This window comes from Neophocaena asiaeorientalis, unplaced genomic scaffold, assembly GCF_003031525.2.
Source record: "Neophocaena asiaeorientalis asiaeorientalis breed wild unplaced genomic scaffold, Neophocaena_asiaeorientalis_V1.1 scaffold226, whole genome shotgun sequence".
NCBI lineage: Eukaryota > Metazoa > Chordata > Mammalia > Artiodactyla > Phocoenidae > Neophocaena > Neophocaena asiaeorientalis.
The window spans coordinates 5,348,504-5,357,527 of record NW_020173037.1 but is presented as its reverse complement, the minus strand read 5'-3'; the positions used below and the strand labels follow the sequence as shown (position 1 = coordinate 5,357,527).

General features: G+C 41.6%; 1 long non-coding RNA gene across 1 annotated transcript; it reads left to right on the top strand.

Moving 5' to 3' along the window:
* Positions 1-755: 755 nt before the first annotated feature.
* LOC112398132 (uncharacterized) lies at positions 756-3,250 on the top strand. The gene is made up of 3 exons (XR_003002927.1): positions 756-1,972; positions 2,659-2,759; positions 2,896-3,250. It is a non-coding gene; the product is annotated as an uncharacterized LOC112398132 (long non-coding RNA).
* The last annotated feature ends 5,774 nt before the right edge of the window (positions 3,251-9,024 follow it).

Sequence of the window (9,024 nt, the reverse complement as noted above, 5' to 3'; positions counted from 1 at the left end):
CAGATTCCTGTGAATGTCCTAGCTCAGAGCTTACTGTGTGACCTCGGGCAAGTTACTTACCTTCTCTGTGCCCCATGAGCCCACTTTGAAAAATTAGGATACTAACAGTCTTATTGGGTTATTATAATAATTAAATGAATTAATAATACATATAGAGACTTTCGTACAGGGTTTGGAACCTAGTAAACCCTAAAGAATAGTGAGTGTTATAATGAGATGAGACAACATGTAAAGTACAGAGTGGGGTTCCCAATTCCTAAATAAATGTCTAGTAGATATTTTGTTCCCTGCAGAATAAGCACAGCACCTCATATTTTTTTTAACTTGTTATTTTATATTGGAGTATAGATGATTAACAATGTTGTGTTAGTTTCAGGTGTACAGCAAAGTGATTCAGTTAGACATACACATGTATTTATTCTTTTTCAAATTCTTTTCCCATTTAGGTTGTTACATAATATTGAGCAGAGTTCCCTGTGCTCTACAGTAGGTCCTTGTTGGTTATCCATTTTAAATATAGCAGTGTGTACGTGTCAATCCCAAACTCCCTAACTATCCCTCCCCCCTCCCCCTTCTCCCCTGGTAACCAGTTCACTCTCTAAGTCTGTGAGTCTGTTTCTGCTTTGTAAATAAGTTTATTTGTATCATTTCTTTTTAGATTCTGCATATAAGTGATATCATATGATATTTGTCTTTCTCTGTCTGACTTACTTCACTCGGAATGACAATCTCGAGGTCCATCCATGTTGCTGCAAGTAGCACCTCATCTTATAACATTTTATTATTGAGTATTTTTATTATTGAGATTTTTTTATTAGTTAATGAGCTAAGTATCATAAGTTAAAAATATAAGATTGTCACACTTGAATTTGATAATTTTAACATAGAATGCTATAACCAGACTGGAAAATCTAACAACCTCTTAATTTGGCTTCCATTTAATTAATTAACTGATCATTTAAATTAATTATTAATTTTCTTATTGGGCTAAGCCTATGAATTTTGTCAACCCCAGCGTCCAGTACTTTCCTTCTGGATTTTGCAGCAGGGCAATCCAAGTCCCTCTGCTGCAGATTTAGGAAAGCAGCTGGCTGCCCTATTGGATGGGGCGCTACGTGCAGTGATTCACAGAACGTGAAGTCAACCAACGCTCTCCACTTCTGAGAAATCCTCGGCGATGGGTTTGGAGCTGTGGACATCGGCACACGCTGGCTCCAGGACACCCATTTTGCTGGAGCAACCCACCTTGGAAGCTCTCTTTTTTCTCACATGGGCTGCAGAGGTCTGTCCACCGGGTCCCCGGCACGACTTTTCTCAAGATCCTCGTCACGCCATGGGAGATGCCCTTCCTGCCGTTGCTCTGCTGTGGTCAGCACTGCTGGGGGCCTGGTCCATCTCCGGAACTGAGGGAATCTCCAGTGTGCGGGGGACCAGGGAAGAGAGGCTTGCAGGCACTGCCTGTGTGGTTCTGTAACACCTGCACCACCAGCCCTGCCACCAGGAGCACAGAGATGCCGAGAAAGAAGCACACACAGCCCCTGGCACTCCCTCAGTTTTTATGGCCCTGGACATACCAGCACACAACATGTGGCCTGGGGCCTGGTGCTTAGAACTTCTCCTTTTGATATTGCCGTTCTTCTTCTGTTTTTAGTTCTTTTAAGGAGAGAGCTGTGTGGTCACTTGCTGCCTCTGCACCCTTTGCAAGGGCTTGGCATCACGGAACTGTGTTAGAGACAGGCCGGCCTTCTAGGTACAACTTAGTGCAGTGAAATAGCACCTTCATGAGTGGCGCTTGACCGGAAGGAATCCAACATACAACCAGGATGGGGTTTGGGAGTGTGAATCCTTTTGCTAAAACCGCATAGAAACAGCAGTGCATCTGAAAGCGCATCCCCGCCCTGGCCTCTCCTGGACCCTCTGGGTGAGGCTCCCTCTGGGCTCCGACCTCTATGTCTAATGGTGACAATGAGAAGTAAGTAGATATCTACTGAGGGCTTCTGAGAAAGCTTCTTTCTGATAAAGGAGCAGGCCTGGGAAGCAAGCTTGTTATTATGTCCTCTTCCCCTTGCTTCTTGCCTTTGCATATGGTGATAGGACCAATCTTTGGAACTGCTGCAGCCATTCTGGGGCAATGCGGCAAATGACGTGAGAAAAAACTTATGTAACCATAGGTACTAGTTTGCCTAAGAGAGTCCCAGGTGAATCCTGCTGTCACACCGTAATTATTGATAACACCCCCTTTCACACTCAGAAGTGTCCTGAATTAGACAACAAATTTATGGTTAGTCTTGGAAGAAGCTTCAGATGCTCAAGCCGATAGAGAGGAAAGAACGACAGCATCAGTGTTGAGGAGTGGCTGGCCCAGCTCTGGATGGTTTATCTCCTAATCTGGATTTTAAGTAAACAGCCAATGTCTCCTGTTAAAGCCTGGGTTAGTTCAGTTTTCTGTTAATTTCAGCTAAAAGCATTCTTTCCGGATATATTTATCTTCAACTCAGGGATTTTGGAGTACATTTACAACTTGACTATTACTTTCAGACTAAAGCCTTTTAAAGTTCTGAAGTTTTTGGCTAACTTCTTCTTATCTGTAATTCCTGAATTGGCATGACAATTGCTGAAATATTGCACAGAAGGCTTATTTTGTGATATTTCCAATAGGAACCAGAAGTGGAAGTGTCAAAATTCTCACCACAGAGCTTGTTAGGAGGTGTTCCACCCAAGCTGGCAACCCCAGGGGGTTTGGAAAGTACAAATAAGAGGTATGAAAACACCTTCCTCAGTTCATCTGATTTTCCAGCTTCTGGGGTTTCAATTTTTCCAAGTAGACAGTATGCTTCCCATAAATCTTTAAAAGTTTAAATGATAACCTTTTCCTTTATTTTGTTTTAAATACAGACCAAATTGTCAAGGAGATGAGAACTACAATTCTGGAGGAAATTATACTTTACTGTCTATTAAATCTGAAAAGAGTTTCAGAATATTTTTCTCTTTGGAAGAAGTTAAGATGATCCACACACTAAAAGTAGTGAGAGGAAAGAAAGACAAGAAATTGGACCAGGAGAGAAAGTTTTAGCTCTCTAAGGAACACAGAGCACCTGAAAGGCATACGGGTACCGAAGCATGGCTTAAGGACTTCTGACAGATGTGACCGAGGGTTATGAACTGGATCTACTTTAATGTTTTTCTGTAAGACAAAAATCTAAGATGGGGTTGTTCTAAAATCACTATGACTATTAAATTGTATGTCTTTAAAAAACTCCTTCTACAAAGGCTGGTTATTGGGGCGTTCTACATTGATTAGAGTTACACAGCTTTTGATACACTAGCCCAGTGATGTGGATAAATGGTTGCATCCACTCTGGGGGCATGAAGTTTTAAGCAAACTAGGTACATATCCCTCAACCTAACAATACTTTTTTCCAGTTAATTGGGCTACTGGGAAGCAAAGGCCTGAGTCCTTAGTTTATCACATTGAACACAATGTATCAATACAGCAACATGCTGGGGGTTGTCTGGGCACCTCAGGAATCCTTCCTAAGCAGAACAGTTCAGGCAGGAGCCACAGGGGCACCAAAACGCCCCTGGAGGAATTTGGCTGGACTGCTGGTAACACTCACAATTATCTCACACTTTTGTTACTGCTTTTCTCCTCTTGTAAACCTTAAGTGAGAAGAAGCTTTGCTTACTTAACATAACTCCTAATAAGAAGATATTTTACATTAAACCTATAAGCAATTTTCTTCCAAATCCAGCTATTAAGAGAAAAAGATGAAAGGAAACTCTTAAGAAAATTTTTTTTCTGATAATTTGGAACTTAAGGAGAGTGAGGAAAATAAAGCTTCGTGGTTACTGAAGAGGAGAGAGTAGATTCCCCCCACCCCCCAAATTCATAGATTATAGGAGAAAAAAAAACTAACAACTTTGAATTGTGAGCTTGGGGAGAATCTGTGACATCCACTTTCTGTACATTTGCTAAATAGAACATGAATGTTGGAACGATACAGATGCCAAAGATTGATTTTTAAAGACAATATTGACGGTCATATCGTAACAGCGCTGACAGAGCAATTCTGTTTCCTGTGGAAACGCTGTCAGGCACCGGGAGGAAAGCTACAGACACATGCACATTACTTCTCACCAATGACACTCAGTGGTACTAATATTTAAGTGGGTTTCCTGAAGTTTCTCTTCCAGGAAACGTTGGGCTGGCTTCATCCATTAACTCCTGCAAACACAGAGTTTGTAATACAAATTTTAAAGTTTCCAGACCTTAGCTTGGTCGCTAAACCCGCTTTTCTTTCTCTTGCCAAGAACTTAAACCTGTACCCTGAGGAATAAGTTGGGAACAGCTAAGGCTTGTGTGGCTCACCTTGCAGATGCCTTTTCTCCAAACTGCATTTACTTGTGCAGATAAAGCAGGTGTCAAGAATAAGTCAAAACATCATAGAAAGGTTTACAATGAAAAGGCATTCTCGAAAGTATAATTATAGTTTTGCTGGTCATTATTTGTTAATGTCTGACACCACCACTAGACTGTTCTACCCAGCAGGGGATTGGATTGTTGTATTCAATCAACAATTGCGACGGCGTTTTCCTTCATGCCTAACCTAGGGCTTGGCATATAATAGGCTCTCGATACATAACTCTTGACTGAAAACATTAGAGGAAACCTCAACAGTCTCACATAAGCTCAAGTCTACAAGTGAGACATTGAGTGTGTGGCACATCTAAGAAGATGAGATGAGTTGCAACAGAAACTTCACAAGAAGCCGGAAGGGACCCCAGGCCGCGTGACCTCCGGTTCAGTGCTCTTATTATCCCAGTTAATTGAAATTGAAATTCTTTTCTTAATAATCCCCAAGCAAGATTCTCTCATGGCAACCAGATTAAAGAGCTCTGTAGGGCCTGTCATCTCTTATTGAATGCATCAAGGTTACCCAAAGTTACCCACCAGTTTCGGATGTAGAAGGTAGAGAATTAAGAACAGCTCCTCCGTTAGAAGGTGATGGATGGGGACCATGTGTGGCCTTGGTACCACAAGGAAACAAGCAAATAAATACACAGACGTGGAACAATGTATGTCAGTCCATCATCAATCTCCTTAGTTACTTCTTTTCCCTTATAAAGGGGTGAATGGTGAGTGGAGAGAGAAGAAAAAAAACCGTTAACCTTAAACCTTCACTCACTCTCCACTCCTACCCAGCAGTGGGGAAGCTTAGCCACTTCTTATAAAATTGTGGGGATGAGGGAATAAAGGGCGTCACAAAAACACTCCCCAGTTTTTGTTTTTATTACCCAAAGTACACATAGGTACCTCCTATTGTTACATTTCCAAATAAAAATTCAAGTCCAAGATATGAAGTTATTCCCTTAAATGGTTGTGAAAACAAACTAAAGTCCAGAATTCTGCTCTCCTTTGTTCCACCTATTGCTCTGTCCCAGTCGAAGGGATTTCGGGAAGATGCTAGTGTGGCCTGGATGTCCCCTGCTGCAGGGGCACCCTCAACTTTCTTCCCAAGGAGTGGGGACGTGGGGCTTCTTTAACACTTACAAAGTTGACCTGTCCCTTGAATCAGAGGCCCCTTAAATTATTTAATATTACCATTGTCTTATGTATATAAGTTTTTCTTAGGAGTCAAATCCTTCTCTGAAAATTTTTTGTCCAGAATTCTACTTGTTCTCATTAAATTTTTACGTATAGCCTATTTTCTTTTTATTTTTAGATGTCTTTTCTCTCTTTTTTTTTTCCTAATTTTTTTTTTTAAACATCTTTATTGGGGTATAATTGCTTTACAATGGTGTGTTAGTTTCTGCTTTATAACAAAGTGAATCAGTTATACATATACATATGTTCCCATATCTCTTGCGTCTCCCGCCTTTTCTCTTTGGCTTTTTAAAAACACTGTCACAAAATAAGACAAAAATTTAGATGGAATTTGAAAGTTTTCTTTGAAATATTTTCCTCTGGCTTTCCTATTACTGAGGGTTAGCCTTTGTCAAAGGGAAGAATGAAATGAGTAGTTTCTGGTCATTAGAAAGAGCTCCATCCAAAATCACAAATCATTTATATTTTATGCATCGATTTTCTTCATTCATTGAACAAATATTATTGAGAGACTTCTATGTGCAAGAATGAAGTATTCCCAGCTCCCGTTCTTTGAGTCACATCCACCCCCATGGCTGCTTACTCTTCATCCGTCAGACAATCTACATCTTCACACTTTCACCCCTTCTCCCTCAAAAGCTGTGCTTTTATCACCAGTGTTTCCAGTTTTCTGGGCTCCTCAGTAGATAACTTCCAATGTGCCTAAATGATGGAGAAAGTTTGACTTACTTGATGTGTACACAATGTTCCAATTGCTTGGATGTCATTGGGTGACCTCTACTGCGTGCTTCTTGCGAGGTATGTAAATGATAGCTGCGTGAGAGCTTGTGCAGAGATGGAAAACAAAAAAGACCACAGTGACACACCAGGGTGTTATGAGGGGAGACAGGTTATGCTGGATGGACAAAGTTTGCTCATATATTTAACTTCTCTTGCCCCTGCCTGGAATGCTGTTACTTTCTTCACTTCCTGGCTATCTCCTGAATCTTTTCTTAAGCACTAACCCTTCCTAGAAGCCTTCCCTGTGTGTCCCCAAGTGGCTATTAAGTGATCGTTCTCTTTGCTCTTTCTTTGGTCTCCCAGAGCACAAATCTCTCCGTGCATATATTTATTTTAGTGTTTATCACACTGCATATTATTAACAATTTTCTCTGCCACTTCATCTTTTGAAGGTAAAGACTTTGTTCTGTTCTTTTCTGAACACTCCAGACCATTAAAAAAAAGTTCCTTAAATCTAGTGGCTTAAAAACATCTTTATTGAGTAAACACTAGGATTAAATTAAGGGAGACTTAAGAATTGCCATTAGGGTGCATTCTATGCCATGCTGGTTCAATCAACTATTGTGGGAGCACGTGCATTCCAAAGGTTATGGTCAATTCTACAAATTGCAGAGAATTTGCAAAGGAAGGAGGAGTCCCTCAAAAAGCATTTGCTTGTGAGGGTTTTAAAAACTGGAAGGAAGCTTCTTACAAGGACTTTGAATGATCCAGAGGCTCTACCTCAAATTGCCTCTTGCATACAATTAACCTGGTGGTATATTTCAAGAAGTGACAGGGCTTCCCTGGTGGCGCTGTGGTTGGGGATCCACCTGCCGATGCATGGGACACAGGTTCGTGCCCCAGTGCGGGAGGATCCCACATGCCACGGAGCGGCTGGGCCCGTGAGCCATGGCCACTGAGCCTGCGCGTCCGGAGCCTGTGCTCCGCAACGGGAGAGGCCACGGCAGTGAGAGGCCCGCGTACCGCAGAAAAGAAAAAAAGTGCCAAGGGGGCAACGGTAAAAAATTAATTTTGTCACTGAGCAAGTTCCTGGAAATTCTGGCAAGATAAGTTTATTAAATGAAATATTGTGCATTTTTAGTTGTATTGACCAGACAAATGGCTACGCAAGCTTGAAATGAAGATGCATACATCTCCTTGAATTCTTTGAATTAGATGATAAAATTTTTGACAGTTTAAAAAGAGCAGCCTCCGTGGCCATGAAATGTGTTACAATTGGGTCAACACTCTTCTTATTTTCTAGGGTAAAAGCAAGCTGCCTTGTCTTTGGATTTATAACACGCCATTTCAGAAGGCATACACTTGTAAAGACTTCACTATGAGTTTTATAGCCTCCTCTTAAAAGAGCTAGAGTCACTGAGAAATCTATCATATCTTGTGTACATTCTCCAGATATGTTCATAGCCCTTCAGTTAGCCCATGACAGCCACTCAGCCACTCATCCCTACATCACTTCTCAAGTGATGTCCACACTACTACAACTTTCCTGGTTCTTTATGTATAATCACTGGCTTCTTTTTCTTTCCTCACCTTTTAATTCAGTTACTACTTATTTTATATTGCTTTCTTGTATAATGTGTTACTTTTTTTTGTTGAGGGCATATTGCCTATAGGCAGATTCTCATATATATAGATCTTGCAAATATCTTTTACAGGGTAGATTAGTAACAAATATGGTTGAATGAATGAAAGATAGTTACAAGAACTCAAAAGTACACATCTTAATCACTTTTTCCCAGGAGGCATAAGATTCAAAAACTGGAATTTTGAGTTAAAAATTGACTTGTCTAATGAGCTTCAATCAACTATCGCCGCCACCACACGAGCACCAAGACATTCTTACCTTGCTTGTCTTATCCCCATCAGCATCACCATTGTGTTAGTCAAAAAAACAGAACCAATAGGATATATTCATATACACGTTAATAGTCCTGCTTTTGGACTCGAACTGAAACACTAGCTCTTCCTAGGTCTCAGTTGTCCTATTTCTCAGGACTTTGCACTCAGAATGGATCTACATCATCAGGGTTCCTGGGTCTCCAGCTCTATATAAGATGGTGTAGCTCCAGTCTGAGTCCAAAGGCCCGAGAACCAGGAGAACTGACGATTTAATCCAGTTCTGAAAGCCAACAGGCGTGAGACCCAGGAAGAGCTCATTCATATTTCAGTTAAGTCAAAAGGCAGTCAGGGGCTTCCCTGGTGGCGCAGTGGTTGAGAGTCCGCCTGCCGATGCAGGGAACACGGGTTCGATCTGGGAAGATCCCACATGCCACGGAGCGGCTGGGCCCGTGAGCCATGGCCGCTGAGCCTGAGCGTCCGGAGACTGTGCTCCGCAACGGGAGAGGCCACAGCAGTGAGAGGCACATGTACCGCAAAACACACAAACACACACACACACACACACACACACACACACACACACAAATGGCAGTCAACAGGAGAAATTCTCTCTCATTTGGAGGAGGGTCAACCTTTCTATTCTATTCAGGCCTTCAACTGATTGGACGAGGCCCATCCTTCTTAGGGAGAGCAACCTACTTTACTCAGTCTACTTGATTGAAATATTACCTTTATGGCAAAATACCCTCACAGAAACACTCAGAACACTATTTAATCACATATCTGAGCACTCCATGGAC